A 22,048-nucleotide genomic window follows, 5' to 3' on the forward strand; every position below is an offset into this window, starting at 1 on the left:
ATTAAAACCCACATTTTCAGACCACAGGATGTTAATACATTCAACAAAAATTTATATTATCCTACTGCTGTGAATTTATAGAGTAATAACCCAAATCCATTTATTCAGATAACTGAAATACCCTTCCTAGGTTACACTTTGTAGACATCACAAATCCCTTATAATAATGTAAACAAAATGACCCTTCCCTAAAAGGTGAACTTGAGAACTTCAGTCCACTCTTTCAGGACTTGCACTTCTTTGTGTACTTCTTGATGGGGAGTGGCTTCTTTTGGAAATGGAGACCTGGACTTTGGCTGATTCTTTTTTTTTTTTTTTTAACGTTTATTTTTTTATTTTTGAGACAGAGAGAACAGAGCATGAACGGGGGAGGGTCAGAGAGAGGGAGACACAGAATCTGAAACAGGCTCCAGGCTCTGAGCGGTCAGCACAGAGCCCGACGCGGGGCTCGAACTCACGGACCGCGAGATCATGACCTGAGCCGAAGTCGGACGCTTAACCGACTGAGCCACGCAGGCGCCCCATGGCTGATTCTTGATAGTGAAACAGAACTGATTCTTGATCTTGACCTTGATGGGGATCTTGATGTTTTTATGGAACCAGACGTAGACCTCTGTGTGAAGCTGATCTCGATCTACAGAGAAACACAGATCTTGATCGCTGAGGAGATGGTGATCTTGACCTCCTTTCCCTGCTCCTGCTATGTGAACAAGAGTATCATCTACCTCTGGATCTTAAATGTGATCTAGACTGTGACCTGCTTCTCCTCCACCAGCTGTCAAGATGACATTCATAAACATAATGTCCCTTTTTGCCACATTCATAGCATTTATCATTGGGATCAAAGGAATGTTGGGCAGGTGGTTGGTCTATCAAAATCAGAGCTCCGAGGCATATTTGTTGATAATTCAACTCTCACTTGGGAACCACAAATCACCTCCCTGCCCAGGCCTCGCATTGCATCTTCTGCATATCTAGGATCTTCAAATTCCACAAAGGTAAATCTTGGAGGATTTCTCATAATCCACACAGTTCTTAAGATACTGTAATAACCAAAAGCCCGTTCTAACTCTCCTCTGCTGACACTGGTTCCCAGACTACCAACATATACCTTGGTTTTCTCCTCCACACCACCCACAAGGTGGCATGATGCCTGGCTGTTCTCAATGCCCAGGGAGCAATCAGTACAAAAGATGCAGCACCGACTCAGTTGCCAATGGTATTGGCAGCCTTAAGTTTTTATTTTAATTCCAGCAGAGTTAACATATACAGTGTTACATTAGTTTCAGGTGTAAATATATTGATTCAACAATTCCACACATCACCCAGTGCTCATCACAGTAAGTGCACTCTTTAATCCTCATCATGTATTTCACCCATTTGCCCATATACCTTCCCTTTGGTAACCATCAGTTTGTTCTCTATAGTTAGGAGTATGTTTCTTGGTTTGTTGCTCTCTTTTTTCCCTTTGCTCATTTGTTTTGTTTAAATTCCACATATGAGTGAATCATATGGTATTTGTCTTTCTGACTATTTTGCTTAGCATTATACTCTGTAGATCCATTCACATTGCTGCAAATGTTAATAGGTTTCATTCTTTTATAGGGCTGAATAATATTTATATATATGTCTATATACACACATATATATGTGAGTGTGTATATATATATAATCTATATACAATGTGTATATATGATCTATATACAATGTGTATATAATCTATATACAATGTATATAATATATATACACAGTGTATGCATAATATATATATATATATACTATATATATGTACACGTGTATATATAATATATACATTATATATATATAAAATATATCTCACCTCTTCTTTATCCATTCATTGACAGATGGACACAGGCTGCTTCCATAACTTGGCTATTGTAAATAATACTCCTGTAAACATTGGGGGTGCATGTATCCATTTGTATTAGTACTTTTGTATTCTTTGGGTAAATACCCAGTAGTGTGATTGCCGGATCATAGGGTAGTTCTATTTTTAACTTTTTGAGGAATCTCTATACTGTTTTCCACAGTGGCTGTACCAGTTTGCATGTCCACGAACAATGCAAGGGAGTTCCCTTTTCTCTACATCCTTGCCAACACTTGTTGTTTCTTGTGTTTTTGATTTTAGCCATTCTGACAGGTGTGAGGTGGTATCTCATTGTGGTTTCCATTTGTATTTGTCTGATGATGAGTGATCTTTTGAGCATCTTTTCATGTGTCTGTTGGCCATCTGTATGTCTTCTTTGGAGAAATGTCTGTTCATGTCTTCTGCCCATTTTTTTATTGGATTATTTGTTTTGGGGGTGTGAGTTGTATTAAGTTCTTTATATATTTTGTATAGTAATGCTTTATCAGATATGTCATTTGCAAATATCTTCTCCCAGTCAGTATGTTGCCTCTTAATTTTGTGGATTATTTCCTTTGCTGTGCAGAAGCTTTTTATTTTGATGCAGTACCAATAGTTTATTTTTAGTCAAGGCTATTTTTCATAAGACAATAGACTGGTGCTCCAGGAAACTGTAATAAGTCTAAAATAAAGCTAATCATATATAACCTCCACATCACCACCCACTACTAGTATGTCTGTTACTTTTCCAAATAGAATAATACTTCAGTTTACTAATTCCCAGGACAGTGCTCTATAAATCTTTTTTGGAAGGTGCTTGGAATAGTGTTTGTTGAAGGCACTAAAAAGAAAAATTTCCACAGATATTAACAATGTCATTTATTATTTAATCATATTAATCCACAATATCAAATTATTATAGCCTATGAATCTATAATATATGTAAAGCACCTAGCACAGTACCTGGCACACAAACATTCAGTTAATTTTTATTACCATTATGATCCAAGATGTTACCCAAAGAATCTGCCTAGTTTAGCCAACATAATTAAAGCCACATATATTTACTTCTATTGAAGTTTTTAGTGGTCAGATATTAAATAATTAATTTGAGGTTTAAATTAAATTTGGGAAAATGTGAGCACATATGAGTACATGTCATTTTTGTCTACATAGAATTAAAACAATATTAAGTAGCCAAAAGAGGGTGTTTTCTCTAATGTTCATGAAATGACACATTGGTGTATTTAATATAATGATGATAAAAAGTTTCTTTTATTATTATTAGAAATAAGATAGGGTCTCCATTAGCACGCTGAAAACATCCATTGGTAACTTTTTGGGTGTGAATTAAACTGATATCTGAGGAAACCTAAATATCTGCAAATTCATAAAAACCAACCAAAGACACAATAGTGGGTTGGTCATGAGTACAATTCAAACGTGTTACAAATAAGCTAATTATCTGAAGACAAGTACTGGAATGAAAACTACAAATGTCACATAACTATACAGGTATTTTCAATCATGTGAGGTATGTGCTGTCATATATATTATACTGATAAAAATCATTTGTATTTGATTCTTATTTTTCCTTTAGTCTGGTTAGAGGTTTTTTTAAATTATTATTTTTTTTTTATTGGAGTAAAGTACACCTAACCTTTGCCATTTTAACCATTTCATTTTACTTATTTTTAAAGTAACTCTATGGCCAACGTGGGGCTCAAACTCACGACTTTCCAATCAAGAATCCCATGCTCTCCCAACTGAGGCAGCCAGGTGCCCCATGGTTAGAGATTTTTGTTAGTTTGTTTTGGCATTTATATATTCTGGCCCTGTACCTTACAAATGCTAGAAAACCTGATTAATAATAATTACAGAAAGCAAACTGCATCCTTCCTGTCATTCTATTCATCATTTATCATAATTAGCTCAATTTATTTTATTTCAGTACCAAGAAAAGCAAAGCTAATTTGGATAAGAAGCACAGGCTAAATTTAAGTCATGTTAACTTTCACAATAGTTTTCATTTAAAAAAAGTTCTCCTCCCCCATCCTGAAATCCTCTGGTAATGAAACAATAATGATGGTAAATGTCACTGACAATTAGAAGCAGTGTAGCATAATGGAAAGAAATTTGGACCAGGAGCCAGAAAAATCTTGAGTCAAGTACTTCCCAGCCTCCGGAACTTGTGAAAGTCTCTATTCTAAGCCAGAGTTTTCCATTTATTGAGGTAAGTAATCCCTGACTTAACTACGTCAATGGACTTTTGAAAGGGTTAAATTAAGGTAAGTAAAAGCTGATTTTGAAAGTATACGGACTAGGCAGAAGACCTATTATCAGTCCAATGATCATTATTTTTAGGACCTGGAGAGAGAAATGGTGATTAGATACTACTGTGACTACCTTTGCATAGCAGCCTAATCATGTGTAAGTTATAAGAGGACATATTTTAGAAGTTGGAGGAAAGTACTCGTTAAAAGTACATAGTACTACAAATGGGCTGGCTCCTCAATGGGCTGGTGTCTATAGTTATTAACATTAACCTTTCCCATAGCTGCTAGTAATTCCTGAAGAGGAGTGGCCAGCACTTTCTCCTTAGCCTACAGCTGACCAAGTGGGCCTCTGCATCACTCTATTTCAGACACCAATCACAATCCACTGAGGAAATTACAGGGTCAGGAATTTCTGAGTTACTATGTGCCCAGTGTAAGTCTGTCCTGAGGGAACATATATACCAGGTGGAGAGACAAAAGATGCATATAAGAATAGGCACAAAAAAAAGGAATAAAAGTGAGTAAAGATGGGGCTATATCTCCTCCAGGCAGTTTCTATAGGGCTAGCAACCCCTTGGAAGGGACAATGGTTACTCAGAGAGTGATTTCAAGAATTTAGGGCTAAAGTAAATGTTTGCTGGGACTCATAACCTAAATTTATATAAAAGATGTGTAGTCAGAAGGCTGAGATTCTCGACTGGCTAAATCATTCAACTGCCCAATGACTATGGGAAAATCATTTAGAATTTCTGTATTTCAGTTTTCTTAGAAAGAGAATAGATTAATAAACCTGTCCTTAAATATAAAAATAGGGTAATACAATCTGTTCTCCCTCACAGAGTTGATATGAAGATCCAATGAGATAATGTATGTGAAACCAAATGGTTATATAATTATAAAGGATCGATACTATTATCGTTGGGGCATTTATTTTGCAAAAAATTGGAAAAAAGGATTAGGGCTGCAGGTTTACTTGATTTTATAGTTGAAGAGGGTTGCCTTAAAAAATTTAGATTTGCATACATTATATTAGTTAATTAACCTATAAAAAAATGGTAATCTCTCAATCACAAGACTGCTTTACCCTAATATAATGAAGGACTGTGACTCATTTGCAAAATCTATTTCAAGGCTTTATTCAGGTTTTTTTTTTTTTTCTGGCCATGTTAGACTGTAATTCTCTGACTTTCCATCATCACAGATTCAGAGATTCAAAATAGGCTCACAAATTCAAAAAGAAATCAAGTCAAAATCCCTTTATTATTTAATTCTATACCTTTAAATAAATACAACACATCTGAGGGTATAATCTTCTGAATGCTTAGGGATAGGTTGGGGTAAAAGAATTTCATGCCTAAAAATCTCACTGGCTATTATATACATTAAATGGGTCATGGATTTAATTAAATCAAACTATTATATACATAAAATGGGTTATTTGTTGAATGGCATGAGAGTTATATGTATATTTACATATAAAGACTTTATTTTCTTTAAAGAGTAATTGTAGGTTTACAACAAAATTGAGAAGAAAGTACAGAGGTTTCTCCAATACCCCCTGCCATATGCCCCCAATAGGCATAGTCTCTCCCATCATCAACATCATTTACCAGAATGGGTTTTTTTTTTTACCAACGATAAACCTATACTGACACATCGTAATTACTCTAAGTCCAGAGTTTGCATTAGGGTTCACTCTTTGTGTTGTACACTTTATATGTTTGGAAAAAGGTATAATGGTATTTATGCATCATTATAATATCATACATAGTATTTTCACTGCCTTAAAAATCCTCTGTGCTCTGACTATTCATCTCTATTTCCCCTTACCACACCTGGAAACCACCAATCTTTTTCCTGTCACCATAGTTTTGCCTTTTCCAGAATGTCATTCCAAATTGGTCTCTTTCAATTAGTAATATGCATTTTAAAGTTCATCCATGTCTTTTCATGGTTTAAAATCTCATTTCCTTTTAGTATTGAATGATATTCTATTGTCTGGGTGAACCAGTTTGTTTAGCCATTCACCTACTAAAAGATGTCTTGGCTGCTTCCAGATTATGGCAATTATGAATAAAGCTACTATCAACATCTGTGAGTAGGTTTTTGTGTGAAGCTGTTTTCAACCCCTCTAGGTAAATGCCAAGAAACTCAGTTGCTAGATCATATGGTAAGAGTATGTTTAGTTTTCTAAGAAACTGCTAAACCATATTCCAAAGTGGCTGTAACATTTTGCATCCCTACCAACATCGAATGAGAGTTCCTATTGCTTCACATCCTCACCAGCATTTGCTGTTGTCAGTGGTCTGGATTTTGGTCATTTAATAGGTGTTTTTTAATTTGCATTTCTCTGATGACATATGATGTGGAGCATCTTTTCATATGCTTATTTGCCATCTGTATATCTTCTTTGGTAAGATGTCTATTAAGGTCTTTGGCTCATTTTTTAATTGGGTTGTTCATTTTCTTGTTGAGTTTTAAGAGTTTCTTGTATTTTAGATAAAAACCCTTTATTAGACGTAACTTTTGTAGATACCTTCTACCAGTTTTTGGCTTATTTTCTGATTTTCTTGAAAGCAAGACTTCTAAAGTCTGAGTGTCTTGAGTTCAAATTCACTTCTGGTAGTTATTATTCTATTATTTACTCCAATCAATATTTCATATCTTAAACCTCAGTTTCTTCTACAACAATGGATAATATTACCTTTCCTAACAGGCTTTCTGTAAGATGGCTTAAAGGAAAATAGATTTGCCACATACTAGGTATTCCATCAGTTAGTGAATACTCTTAAGATTTAGTATTTTCTTAGGAACATATTAACTATGCCAATGATTCTCAAAATGCAGTTTATAGACAGGGTTCTTGAGATCCTTTTAGGGGGTCCACAACATCAAAATAATTTTCATAATAACACTTAGATGGTATTTGACTTTTTCAATGTGTTTTTACACTGACAATGAAAAAACAATGGTGGGCAAAACTGCTGGTACCTTAGCACAAATCAAGGGAGTGACACCAAACTGTGTGAAAGTCTCCAGTGCCATGTACTCACTATAAAAATGTCCAGTAAAGAATGTCCCTGCTGAATCAGTAAAAAATACTACTTTTAATTAAACATGACTCTTGAGTACATACACCTCTTTTATTTATTTATTTAAAAAAAAATTTTTTTAACGTTTATTTATTTTTGAGACAGAGAGAGACAGAGCATGAACAGGTGAGGGGCAGAGAGAGAGGGAGACACAGAATCTGAAACAGGCTCCAGGCTCTGAGCTGTCAGCACAGAGCCCGATGCGTGGCTCGAACTCACAGACCGCGAGATCATGACCTGAGCCGAAGTCGGACGCTTAACCGACTGAGCCACCCAGGTGCCCCATGTACACCTCTTTTAAAACTCTCTGTGTGAACAAATGGGAAGTCTGCAAAAAGCACTCCTGCTGCATATGGCAAAGTATGATGGTTTTGCTGAGGAAAAAGCACTTGTGTAATTGTTTGCCTTGTGTGCTGAACCAACAATTTTTTCAATGGAACACTGTTATTACTTAAATGACTGGCACACAAATAATGGCTATTTGGATTTAGGTGTCTGACAGAATTTTCTTCAAAAACGAATGAAGCAAGCCTGTTACTTCAAGGAACAGGTCTGAGTGTTATCAGTTACCCATGAAAAAATTTGAGTTTTCAAATAAAAATTAAAATTTTGAAAAACGTATTAGCCACCATGAGTTCAACAGCTTCCTAAAGCTTAAAAACTTTCTTTTCTTTCTTTCTTTTTTTAAAATAAGATTTTATTTTTAAGTAATCTCGACACCCACAGTGGGGCTCAAACTCACAACCTTGAGATTAAGAGTCGCATGATCCACCGACCGGGCCAGCCATGTGCTCCCTTAAAGACTTTTCCAATGAGATTGGTAGTGATATTAACAGGTGATCATTTTTTTTTACATCAAATAATGGAATATGTCAACATTAGAAAATCTGCATAACTCAGAGGACCGATACTCTCTGGATGAACAATGAATGCATGATATTATAAAATTATGCACTGGAAAAGGATCTATTTAAAGTGTAAGACAGATCAATGGATCTTACTGTAACAAAGTTACAAAATGTATATTTAAATGGCTGTAGACTCCATATCAAAACTAACATTTAGAGGGGCACCTGGGTGTCTCAGTTGGTTAAGTGTCTGACTTCAGCTCAGGTCATGATCTCTCAGTTTGTGAGTTTGAACCCCATATCAAGCTCTCTGCTGTCAGTGCAGAGCCTGCTTCTGATCATCTGTCTCCCTTTCTCTCTGCCCCCTCTCCTGCTCATGCTCTCTCCTTCTCTGTCAAAAATAAACATTAAAAATAATCTTTTAAAACTAACATTTAGCTATCACTTATTGAGTTCCGATCTAGTATCAGATAAGAATATTCACAATTATCTGAAAAGACTATTAAAATACTCCTTCTTTCTCCAGGAGAAGCCAGGATGTAGGCTTGGATTTTCTTCCTATACTTCCACCAAAATGATATATTCACAACAGGTGAATGCAGAAGATATGAGAAACTACTTGTCTTCTATTAAGCCAGACATTAAGGAGATTTGTAAAAGCGTAACACATCACTCACTAATTTTATTTTTTGTAAAATACAATTACTTTTAATTAAAAGGTGTTATTGATATCAACGTGTAATGGACTTATTATTATCTTAAGTAAACATTTAATTTTTTCTTGGGACACTTGGGTGGCTCAGTTGGTTAAGTGTCTGACTCTTGGTTTCAGCTCAGGTCATGATCTCGTGATTCTTGAGTTCAGGCCCCACCTCGGGCTCTGTGCTGACAGCACAGAGGGAGCCTCCTTGGGATTCTCTCTCCCCTTCTCTCTGCCCCTCCCCACCTCTCTCTCTCAAAATAAACTTATAAATAAGCAAAAAATAAAAAAACTTAATTTTTCTCAATATTAATTTTGAATATGGCAAATGTTATTAGATATAATCCTTGTAGACAAAAGCTCTTTGGGGTCTTTGATGATTTTTAAAGAGTACAGAAGGATCCTGAGACTAAAAGGTTGTAAATTATGCAAAGTATACAGATAAAACTAATTTTCATAAATAATGGCAATTATTTGAAACAACTGAGAAACTCTCAAAGTGCTTTCTTTTGTGAAGTTTTAGAATCTTCTCAATGTTTCCCCTTACATAATTAAGAAAGCATATAGTGTTTCCTCATAAACAAATTAAAATGAAATATTACGGCAATGTGCAAATGACAACTCCTATAAACCATCATAATTGATCACAGGCCACCTCTAACAAGCCATTGACACAGTACTATTATTTTAAGCTTAGTTGTCAGAATGTTTATAGGGCCCTTCTTAAATAACACTTTCTTTAAAAATATGAATTAGTTCTTCAAAGTATTTTTTATTCTGTAGCTAACTTTTAGCCCTCTCCCCCACATTGCAGCTTGTCTTTTTTCCTCACTGTTAAATCACTGAGACTAAGATATTTTAAGAGTTCTGAATTGGAGACCAAGTTATGGGACTTAGGGCTAGTCATCTGGAGCCTTAATATTCTCTTTTGTAAAATATGAGAGCAACCCACATGAAAGACCTCTCAGACCCTTTCCAGCTCTTATGAAATGTCATCTTAATACATCACTAAGAACATTCAGTTCAATCACCTGAAGGATCCTTGTCCTGAATGTGACACACTTAATAATAAAACCTAAGTATTATAAAACTATAGCTTTACTATTTGTATCTTTTAAAAATTAGTTTGTAAAATACAATGCTCTTGTATTTAAAAAATATTAATAAAAGAAAAAAATTTTAAACACAAGAGCATTGTATTTTACAAACTAATTTTTAAAAGATACAAATAGTAAAGCTATAGTTTTACAATACTTAGGTTTTATTATTAAATGTTTATTTATTTTGAGAGAGCGAGCGAGTGAGCATGTGCATACAAGCAGGTGAGGGGCAGAGAAAGGGAGAGAGAAGAATCTCAAGCAGGTTCCACGCTGTCAGCATAGAGCCCAACTTGGGGCTTGATCTCATGAACCCATGAGATCATGACCTGAGCCGAAATCAAGAGTTGGATGCTTAACTGACTGAGCCACCCAGGTACCCCAATATAAGAAAAGAAAAAAAAAAACATTCAAAGCTTGTCACCATCCTGACAAGGCAGCAGCATAGAATACAATCATTGTAGTACAAAGAAGATATACACACACATCATTGAGTATTGCTTTATTGAGGTATAAGTGACCTACAATAAACCATACAGGTTTTAAAATATATAATTTGATAAGGTTTGAAATATATATACAAATACCCATGAAATTACTCAGTAGTTTTAAAAATATTTTAGTAATAATTGCTATTATTGAGAGCTTAACATATATTGGTATTATGTGTGTGCTTTATATGCATTACTCCACTTAACTGTCACAATAACTCTGCTTGGTAAGTATTATTGTAATCCCCATTTTAAAGAGAAGGATACTGAACCTTACATAGACTAAGGAGCTTGCCCAAGATCACAGAGCTACTAAGTAGTGAGCCAAAACTCAAACTCAGGAAGTTTTATCTCAGAAGCATTTAGAAATAATTCAGTCCTCTCTCTCTCTCCCTCTGCCCCTCTCCCCTGCTTCCTTTCTCTCTCTCTCTCTCTCTCTCTCAAAAAACAAAGACAAAAACAAAAACAAAAATGGTGGGTAGGGGGGTATGCTCGGGTGGCTCAGTCAGTTAAGCAACTGATTCTTGATTTCAGCTCAGGTCATGATCTCACAGTTGTGAGATCCAACCCCGAGCTGGGATCCTCTCTGGGCTCCTTGCTGGGTATGGGGCCTGCTTAAGTTTCTCTCTCCCTCTCCATCTGTCCCTCCTGCAAAAGCATGCGCATGCGCATGCTTGCTCCCTCCCTCAAATAAAATAAAATAAAATAAAATAAAATAAAATAAAATAAAATAAAATAAAATAAAACAATTAAGGTCCTACCATATGTTGTCTGATGGACTGATAAACAATAATTACTTTCTTTGACTTAAGCAAACAGCTGCTCCTGGATATCATCAATTTGTCAGGTACAATATTTTATATGCTTAACATAATATATGTCTACCATATATGAGAATCCTGCAAATTAAAAATAAACATGATTGCACAGATCACAAAATGGCCCCAGAGGGGTAGAATAACTTGTCTAAGATCACTGAACTACTAAGTGGCAAACCAGATTTTATTCCAAAAGCCATGGAGTTTTCAACTACATCACCTATCTGACCAATCCAAAGCTTTTTATGAATAAGAATCCCTGAAGATGACTGCTGGATCACCCCTTTAAAACTTTCAGATGCTCACTGTTCAGCTAGACAGATTAAGACAGTTATAAGCCAAACTGAATCATGAGGCTGAAGTTTCATTTACTGCCAACCAGAGTGCAAATCAAAAAAGCTTATTTATTCACAATCTGAGCTTTTTTTTTTTTTTTTAAATCACTTATGTGCTAGAAAAGTCACAGAGCTTTAATTTGTGGCAGGTTGAAGCAAGCTTATTAAGAATGTTAGTTACCAAGTGCACATCCACTTGTCTGGACTAGCCCATTGCCACATTCTTGTAGCAGGGTTAAATAGCAGTTTAGTCACCTCATAAAAAAAAAAAAGCACACTGTTAAAAAGGAAGTGACTAATAACAATCTGGAACCAATGGAATCTTATAAGAGATGTGCAGGTCAAGATCAATTACCTACAAAACTCCTGTGTAAAGAGCTCAAAAACTGTGTTCTCTTCCTGGCCTTGCTCTATTATATAGTCCTCAATTGATTTGGCAAGGTTGGTAAGGTTTCATGAAATAAACACCAACAGTAACAAATTCTGAGGCTTTCTGTTATGTACAAAAACACGAATGTTATCTTGCAAGCAAGTAGAGCTGGAAGAAACAAGGATGGCTGTTATAGATATGGCTTCATTTTAGACTCAGAAGATATTCAAGTTGGAAGGGTCTTTGAATTCATCAACTGCTGATATCCCAACAAGGAGACCACAGATCTTTAAGTCTCAGCTGAGTTCAGTGCTGCTGCCATACTATCCCCATCAAGCATCCCTTGCTCCATTCAAAGCTAGTAATGTGACTCTCCTGAGAGTTATCAGCAGCCACTCTTAAGCATGTTCTATCAGTAGCCCCATCATCCCCAGTAGACTCCAAATGAAAAGTAGTTCCTTCTTACAAGAGGATCTAGTCAAATAGTACTATTTAAGGGGAGAAACTGAGATGTAGAGAGGTAATGTTTTACCAAGTCAAACAGCTGCTTAATGATAGCACAAGCATGTTCTCTTGACTCTTAACCTGTTCTTCAAAGATGTTATAGCCAGTTGCCAAATACTATGTTTTGGTTTAATTATCCCAAATTTCTAAAAAAAGACAAAAACTTAGGAAATATATGTAAATAAACTGTTCCTGACTTGTTTTTCTGTTTATTTTAATCTACCAGACACTGAAAAGATGTTTAACATGATTAATCATCAGAGAAATGCAAATCAAAACCATAATGAGATGTCATCTCACACCAGTCAGAAAGGTTAGTATCAAAAAGACAAAAAACAAACAAACAAACAAACAAACAAACAAGTATTGACAAGGAAGTGGAGAAAAGGGCACTGTTGGTGGGAATGTAAATTGGTATAGTTACTGTGGAAAACAATGCAGTTTCCTCAAAAACAAAAGCAACCCTAAAAACAGAAATACCATATGATTCAGTGATTCCACTTCTGGGTATTTACTTGAAAAAAATGAAAACACTAATTTGAAAAGATATATGTACCCAATGTTTACTGCAGCAATATTTACAATAGCCAAGATATAGAAACAACCCAAGTGTCCATAGATAGATGAATGGATAAAGGAGGTGCAGTAAATATACATACAATGGAATATTAGTCATAAAATAGAATGAAACCTTGCCATTAGTGACAACATGAATGGACCTAGAGGGTATTATACTAAGTGAAATAAATCAGAGAAAGATAAATACCATCAAATACCATACGATTTCACTTATATGTGGAAATCTAAAAAACAAAAAAACCAACAACAAAGAATAACTGACTCACAGAGAACAAACTAGTGGTTGTCAGCGGGGAAGGGAATAGGGAGATGGCTAAAATAGGTGAAGGGGATTAAACAGTACAAACCTACAGTTATGAAATAAGTAAATCATAGGGATGAAAAGTACAGCATAGGGAATATAGTCAATACTGTAATAACTTTGTATGGTGACAGACAGTAACTATACTTATCATGGTGGGCATTTTGTAATGTATATAATTGTCAAATCACTATGTTTTACACTTGAAACTAATATAATATTAAATGTCAACTATATTTCAATTAAAAATTTAAAAAAAAACAAAAAAGAGAAAGAAGGGATTTCAAATCAATAATGACTTGAGACTGATCTTTGAGGAAATGACTGTCAAAATAAATAGCATTTCCTAATGCATTTATGCATTTCCTAATGCATTAGTATGCAGAAATGCCTTAGTGAAGCTACTAATTTGTGGCATTCTTCGATAACCACACTCTAAACTATAAGCTGTATAAGCTGGCCATCTTCTTGGGTCCTCAGTGAACATCTGCAGAGGACAAATTTCAATTAAAATTGCATTACAATATTTTTTTATTTTGGTTCTATTTAACCCATAGTTAGTGTCATAAATTACATGTAAATATTCCCAAGATGTGAACTGTAGATTTGACAAGTTGTAAATTCCACATGACACACTTAATTTAAACTGTCTTTTTAATAAAGAATAAATTTATTAAAATTTTTGAAAATATTTAAAAAACATGTTGGGATTCTTGAAAACAGAATCAACTGATGCTACTTTTTCACATTATAATTGTCCACCTTCACGCTTCCCTGAACTGGCTCCACATTATCCAGAGCTCTATCAAAGAGAGGTTGCTCGACACAAAAGCTTTAGTTTTTAAGTCTTCTATTGCATCCTATCTCCTAAAACCAGACTGCACCATAAGGAGATAAAGATTTGACCATTGTAATAGAATTAGCAAAATTTCCAAAAAGATGTACTTTTATAAACTAAATAACAACATTCTTGCATTTTATTATTTGATTCTAGTGAGTACATTAGAAGAGCTTCTGAAGTACTTCAGAATACTAGAGTACTTATGAAGAGCATTAGATTGTATAAGAATGTAGCCTATTATTAGACCAGCCTAATGTAGCCTAGTACATAATTTCTCTCATACCTATTTAGTTAAGAATGGTCAGGTTTACGTCTATAAAGATACTAGCTCACACAGACAGACAAGTTACTATTTGCAAGGCAACTTTAAACAAAAGAAGCTATTTCAGTTGAATCAAGACTTCTGTTTTAAGAAAGTCACCTATTTTGCACAGGGGCAATAATCCATGCTGTGAATGAAAATGGCACTAGTTTCTTAGTTCCTATTTCTACGCTTGGTCATTTAATTGCTTATGAGCACCCTCTGGTGGAGGGCAGAAGAGAGAAAAGAACCTATTAAAAAACATTGCTTCTAACCCACGGGATGGTGGTGGGGGGGCGAATAATCTGAAACGTGCAGAATTCTCTTGAACTTGCCCTTCTTCCCCATAATTATTTCAAAATTTAGAACTAGTTATTGAGTAAGTTATATGAACCATATAGTTACCCAGAGTCTATAACTTAATTATTCGATAAACATTTATGAAGTTCCCATTATGTCAGGTACTCAGATACAGATAACCTGGCCTTGGATCCTGGCTTTGATATTTTATACCATTTCCCAGGAAAGTTGCTTGATCTCATAAAAACCCACTTTTCTAATCTGAGTAATGGGAATAATATCTTTGTTGACAACATTAAAAAGATGATAAGTGAAAAAGTGCCAAGCCTAGTAGACTTAATTTTGCAACTAAAACAAAAACAAAAAACACACACATTTGATATTTGGCTCTTTGTCAGAAAAAAGGATTATCTAATAGGTGTTTTCAGATGCAATGCCCAATTATTTCTGTCTTTAAAAATTTAAGACTAGATGACAGTATTGGTATCAGATAGTTTAATAACACCTTATGTCACCTACATTTAACTTAATTGATATGTGTTCTGAACATACACAGAACAACCCAATGTATTAAACTTTTCCATACCAAAGGTATTCAGAAGATGTTGACTAATATTTAATAAAATAAAATACTTTCTTCCTAGGTAAACAAACCAAGCTTATTTAGGGGTTTCTTATCTATTCTCAACAGCTAGTATGTCATTCTTCTAAGTATCGCCCAGTGAAGAGTATGTTTGTTTAGATATATTTTAGCTCTGAGTACATCTAAGAGCCCATCTCTGACATTCACTACCTGCTTATGATGGAAATTTTTATGAGGATATTTTACAAGTGATGTCCAAAAGTGGAAACTCACTTCAGGTTTCCCATTTAATTCCTGTAAGATGAACTGAACCAAGACTGAAGGAGAGGAAAACAGCCTGCGGGAGGATGGCGGAGGGGGAGAGGAAAGAAGTGTTGCTATCTGCTGCAGTGACTTTGGGAGACTAAGCCTACTAAGGACTCAGCTTAAATACATTTAACCAGCCTGTAAGCTACTTCTCTTCTATCACCACCATTAAAGCAAATCAAGTACTATTGTTCTTTTATGTCTTAAGGCTGCATGGTGCTCTTTTAGGACTTTCTCCCATCAATGCTGCCTATGATAGGATTCCACGTGTATAAAAATATTGGAGGGCTAATACATTGAAAGAACACTGTATATAGATAAAAGGATGTGGATTAAAATCCCAACTCTGTGACTTTATTGTGACTTTCATCAACTCTCTTCTCTCGGTTTTATCACCTGTAAAACGAAAAAACATGGACTAGGTGATTTCTAAGTTCCTTTAGCTCACTCTGAACAAAATTTTCAAGGCCATTTCTGGCCCATTTTTCACACTATTATCTCCATTCTTTTTTTATACTGTATACATAGTTGCTCACTGAACCAAAAATATGCCTTGCACTTGCCTACTCCTAGATTTTGTTCATGCCATGACTTTTGCCTGGGTTTCCATCCCCATTCTCTTCTACCTGTCTCATAGGTATGCTTGGATCATAAGAGAAAAAGTAAGTGAAAGCACTTTGTCAACTCTCAGTTCAATCTCCTCCTGAAAGCCCCTACTATAACCTCCTAATTTCAAAATTTTCTGTTCTCTAAAACACCTGGTATCTCTAAAAAAAAAAATTTTTTTTAAGTAAGCTCTACGCCCAACGTGGGACTTGAACCCAAGACGTCAAAATTAAAAGGCATACACTCCACTGAATGAGCCAGTCAGGTGCCCCATAAAACACCTGGTATCTTTTGTAATCAATCATACCTAGTAAAACTTTGACAACTCTTCCAGAAATAAACATTTTTAGTCAGCTAGTTCCTGAGGGGAGGAGTACAATCCCAGGTGAGAGCTGAGTAGGAGGAGGCAGTGGGGATTTTAGCAACAGAGGTCTCACATGGGTAGGTCAGGGTCTGGGTTAAAGAGGTGAAAGCTTGGCCCAGGAATTGGACCTGACTGAAGGAAGGGCCAAATATCTAGGAATCAAAACTCTGTTATCCTACATTTATGGAAGTTTGTCCAGGCCTTAGCCCTGTATGACATTTCTGTATTGGGGAAGAGGTAGCCCTAAGAAAGTTATCAATGCCACTTCAATGGATGCAATGGATTGGTGAGCCTGCTGTTCTAGGAGGCAAAAGGGAGAGCAAGTGTCTCAATGAATAAAAAAGGAATTCCGCCCCCCCCCCCCAAAAATGTATTCCCAAGTCTCCTAAATCATTTACACCTGTGACAGGGAAGTTTCTGAGGAAACCTGTATCACTGTAAGATAATTTCTTTGGTAGTCATTGTTATTATGCTTCCTTGGAGAAGTATAAAAGCAGAGTATGAACTTGGACTCCAAAGTCACACTGCCAGTGTTTGAAATCCTATGTCTGCTGGCTAATAGCTGTATGACTTTAGACAACTCCCCCATCTTCTCAGTTCCTCAATTCCCTCCTCTGTAAAGTTTCTAACTTATAAGGTTGTTGTGAGGATTAAAGAGTGGGGTGTGTGTGTGTGTGTGTGTGTGTGTGTGTGTGTGTGTGTGTCCATATATACATATGGTAGGGATTTTGCTATATACCTCTGGGGAGTAGCAAACAGATAATACTAAATTTGTCTTAAGTAGAGTGCACAATATGACATTATTCATTCACTTAACTAATAGTGAGCATCCATGAGGAAATCAGCTGAGTGCTAGGGATACAGCCAATGGTGAACAGTTTCCGTTTTGATGAAGTTAATAACCACTGGTTTGTGAATAAAGTATGCACCATGTTAGCTGTATTTTATCATGCTATATCTAATCTTTGTTACTGCCTTAGTGAATGTACCTGGCATAGTTTACCAAGTCCTATTCAGAAAAAAAAAGGTTCTTATTTTTCACTCAAGTTCACAAACCTAATAAATAACAGCAGAGACAGGACTAAAATGTTCATTCTTAGCTTTTTTTTAAAATGACATCACCTCCACTGTAAATGTGAACTAACCTGGCTAGCTTGTTAAACTTCTAATTTATTGGGTGTGGGAACATGGTAAAGTTAAATTATGAAAAAATTTCCAAAGTCTCTAGATGTCATTAGATTACCTGAAATCATAACTATATTTAATATATTTCAAGGTGTAGAAAGGCAATGAAAGAAATAAAGAGAGCAGTATATATTGTAATATTTCATCTGTTTTTTGCATGGCTAGTTTCTATAGCCTGGACATTTGTAGAGAAAAATTACACTTGAAATCCTCTATACTTCCCAGGTTAGGCAAACATAATCATTAGGTCATTTGAATTATTTTGTAAGTAAGTTAAAGTATACTTAAAAAAAAAATACTACTGTTAAAGAAAACGGTTGGTGCTTGGAGAAAAGACTGGAAAATGCTTATCAAATCTCTCACTCAAGAAATACAGGACTTTTGCACCTCTCCAAGGACATGCATATAGCACTGTGGCTATGGTGACCTGCAGTTCACTCAGGTCCTTCACATGTTGTCTTGCTTCATACGGGCCAGTCCAATACTCTGAACATTTTTTAAAGTAACTGAAAACCAAACTTTCAAACATTTTTCTAACTGTCAAAGTATCTTTTCCCAGAAGATAATGTAATTCTCTATACAATATTTGAGATTTCACACTATAATGGCTTTACTGAAACAAAAAGCATGAAAAAAACTTTTGTTACCAAAACTACTTAAATACCAAAAAGAAACCACATGTTAAAATAAAAACAAATGCATGTCTTCCAACAATTTATATTTTGTGATAATTGTTGTTATTGAGTAATTAGGCTTATGAAAAGATCTCTTGAAAGGTATTTAACAGTTTATGTTAAATGGGTAAAAAAAAAAAAATCTATCTTGGGTGCAGTGTGTTCAGGTTATAAAAGCACAAGTGCTTATTTTATCTCCCCACAAAGTGTTGCTGAGATAATTACTGCTGACAGCTTTATTCAAGGTTCATTTCACTTCTTCTGCTATTTTTCTCTGGTTAGAAGTTCAACAGAGCCCATGGGAAGCCACACCCCTCACACCTGTTAGGCTTCTTCATGTTACGGAGGGCCAGTATGGACATGTCACTTCAAATTAGCATTGTACCAGGGCACTAACTGTGACAATTACTTATCACAGGTTTAACTAAAAAAAAAAAAAAAAAAAGTTTCTAATTCAACCACAAAAACAGTGTCACAGAATGTAATCTAAACCTGTAAAAGCAGGTTGCATAAAGAACATTCAGAAAGCTGAAGAAAAGGTTCCCAGGGTCGAGCTTTGTGCTATATCTGAATTATTCAGGAATGCTCTGCAACTGAACATTTCCCTTTAAAACAAAACAAAACCAAAAAAGGTAAACAAGGAAGAGCCAGCAATTATACTTTAACAGTAGGCCTCTCTAAATTTTCTTCATAGTCCTCTCCCAAGCTTGAATATGTGATTCATTTTGTTAATTGTTTTGTCATATAACAAATTCGATAATGAAATTTCCAGCTAAAGCAAAGCAGCTACTTCCAGATTTACCAAAGACAAAGCTTTATAACCAGGTAGGAAGGAGGTATTCTTCTCTCCTAATATTTGTTTTTTTCCCCCATTTATAAAGCAGAAAATTATAACTAGAGAGGGCAGACATTAACAAAAAACGAAAAAAGAAAAAGGAAAAACCTCATTCTTAAGTGTGTTTTAGGCTAGTTATTATAAGCCTCTCTGTTTCAAGTGCAAAATAATCTCAGAATTATGCCACCTCTGAAAGACCTGGGATGGTTGGCGGTGGTTTATATGGACTGCTGTGAGGCTAATTGTGGATCTTGAGTTAATTACTCTCTCTTAATAGGGGATTTAAAAAATAAATAAAATGAGCTTTTCCTCCATTTTTACTTCAGTTTGTATTCAAGGAAACACTGAATGATGATGGCTAAACTCTGAATACTTCATTATTTGCTGCTGTTATTTAGATAAAGATCTACAAAGTCCAGGAAATAAATATGTCCACACCATAATCAATGCTGATATACACTAACAAAACAAAAATGAATGGATCTATATTTGCTACAACATGCTCAACTTGCCCAGTGTCCATTACCTGGTCAAAGTTAAAAGTTCAATGTTGTTTCACAAACACAAACACACATACACACCAACAACCTGGCTGAAAGATATAAGCCAGAGCCTGTGGAAACTAGCTTTGAAACAGAATCTAGAAGTATTAAACACTCATGAAAAGCAAAGGACAAAATAATGACTCTGAGCAGGAATTCAGCAGGAGAAAGTTAATTGCTTGTTTATTGGAAATCACATCCATTGAAGAATCCTTTGGAATTTTGGCATGGCAACACAATTTCAGTATCTTAATAGTTCCACAAAAATTTAAAACCATCATACACATGGATAGTGCATTAGAAATGCAAAATTTTTCTCAAGCCAAAATACAGAAGGGGTAACTTATGAAAAAACAAAAACCCTCAAGATACTTTTATTCATCTTCTCTAACATTTAGAAAGTTATTTATTAACAAAGGCATATAAAGTCAACACGAAATATTGATGATAATCCTTTGCTTTATAATCACAACATATTCACAGAGAATCAAGATAAAATCTTTGGTTAGAAGGAGTTTTTACTTCAAGCTGGCTCCTCATTTTAAATTTGATAAAGAGGTTCTGCTGGTGGAAAAACCTCATTATTTTCGAGAGCTACAGTATTAATCAGTGGTGAGTTCAGCTCATTATAATGACAGAATCTTCAGATATGCAGGGATACATCTCAGGCCTGCTTTGTATGCATAAAGAGTACCAAGAAGCCATTTGGCACATGTCTAGTCAATAGTGGGATGCCATTTACCCCACAACACTGTGGAACTCTTTGGATAGCAAACATAGGAGCTGTGGATATTTTTCCAGCAGCATCTAATTCCTTGGCAAAACTCAGGCAGTTATGCTAACAGCTTTGGACATAGTGCTGCTGTGCATCTTGTCGTGGCTTTTCCTCCTGGGAAAAATAGTGTCTAAATTAACTATATGAAGTTAGGCACAGCACCATAAATGCTACCTAGAAACCAGAAAAAAAAAAAAAAGAGAGAGAGGGAGAGAATTTTACCTTGCTGGTTAATCCATGCTTGGCCTTTTCCAGCCATGTGATTCTTCTTCTGCTCAACTCCCATGCCCTTATTGTGAACTTGGAGAATTCTTGGTTTGTGATTCTTTCAACTTTACCTATGTCTCTGTTTAGGTATTTGATCCTAAGGCCCTTAAGGATTCAGCCTGAATCTTATATTCTCAGTTTTAGCCTCCATAGGGCTTAGAAGGTTTCTTTGATAGGTCAGTTATGTAATAAATGTCTATTACTTTAATTTAAATGAGTACTTTGCCTACTTTCCTTGCCAAGGTAAAATATGAAAGATCGTTGTAATTTTTAGAGAAATACAAAATCTGTCTAGGGGAAAAAAATGCCTGGGAACCACTCCAAAGTGAGATAAGAAATACTAAACACTATCATCAGAGTGCCGACTGACCTCTGGGTCTGAGTGAAAAGTATAAGGCCCAAAAGGATTCTGACCTAAGATAGCAGGTTAAATTTGATTCAGTAGTAACTGATAACCTAAAACCACCAGTCAAAATAAGCAAAATATAAACCACTCAAATTCAACATCAACATAATTTGAACTTAAACATTTTTATTTTTTGATAAAATATACTAGTTTCTTTCATATTTAATGTTTCTGTGTAATTATTTTTGCATTCTAATACATTTCATCTCTGTGGATTTCATGGGAATTAGAGTATTCAAATGTCATTTGCACTCCCAATTTGTAAAATATGATGACTCAAATTTATGAGGATGCATAATGTAGCTAGTAAGAATGTTTTCAGATTGGTATAAAACCTATCTAGTAATGTATACCACATATAAAGATACTCTATTACACTGTAAATTACATCTCACATAGGAATAAAAATAAATCAGCATTATTTTACTATCATAGTTTTTAAAAAGGACTCACACTCTGATAAACACAAGAACTGGTAAGTTCTCTAGATCTCTCTAGATACATGTGCATATATTTAGTTACTGGTTCACTGGGTTCTTGTATACACCAAAGAATAATCTTTTGTATTAAACGGAAAATCCTCAAATCCAATAATCTTTCGAAAACATTTTGACACATGATAAAATAATGCCTTATTCCTAAGTCAAGCATGTTTTTGTGGGCAAATTCATACCTGCAGCACTTATTTATGTTAATGCCAAAAACCAGCATAAAATGAAAGCTATGCTAAAGTGTTAACTCTGTAAGAAGTAATCATTTTTGTGTGCTAATATTAAGTCTTATTT

The 22,048-nt window shown here is 35.2% G+C and overlaps 1 protein-coding gene and 1 pseudogene across 4 annotated transcripts in view; both read right to left on the minus strand.

Annotated features, from left to right (window-relative positions):
• FAF1 (Fas associated factor 1) overlaps positions 1-22,048 on the minus strand; it is a 524,128-nt gene that overhangs the window by 176,089 nt on the left and 325,991 nt on the right. The window lies entirely within an intron of this gene.
• On the minus strand, positions 468-20,876 carry LOC122241242 (annotated as a pseudogene).

Source organism: Panthera tigris, chromosome C1, assembly GCF_018350195.1.
Source record: "Panthera tigris isolate Pti1 chromosome C1, P.tigris_Pti1_mat1.1, whole genome shotgun sequence".
Taxonomy (NCBI): Eukaryota; Metazoa; Chordata; class Mammalia; order Carnivora; family Felidae; genus Panthera; species Panthera tigris.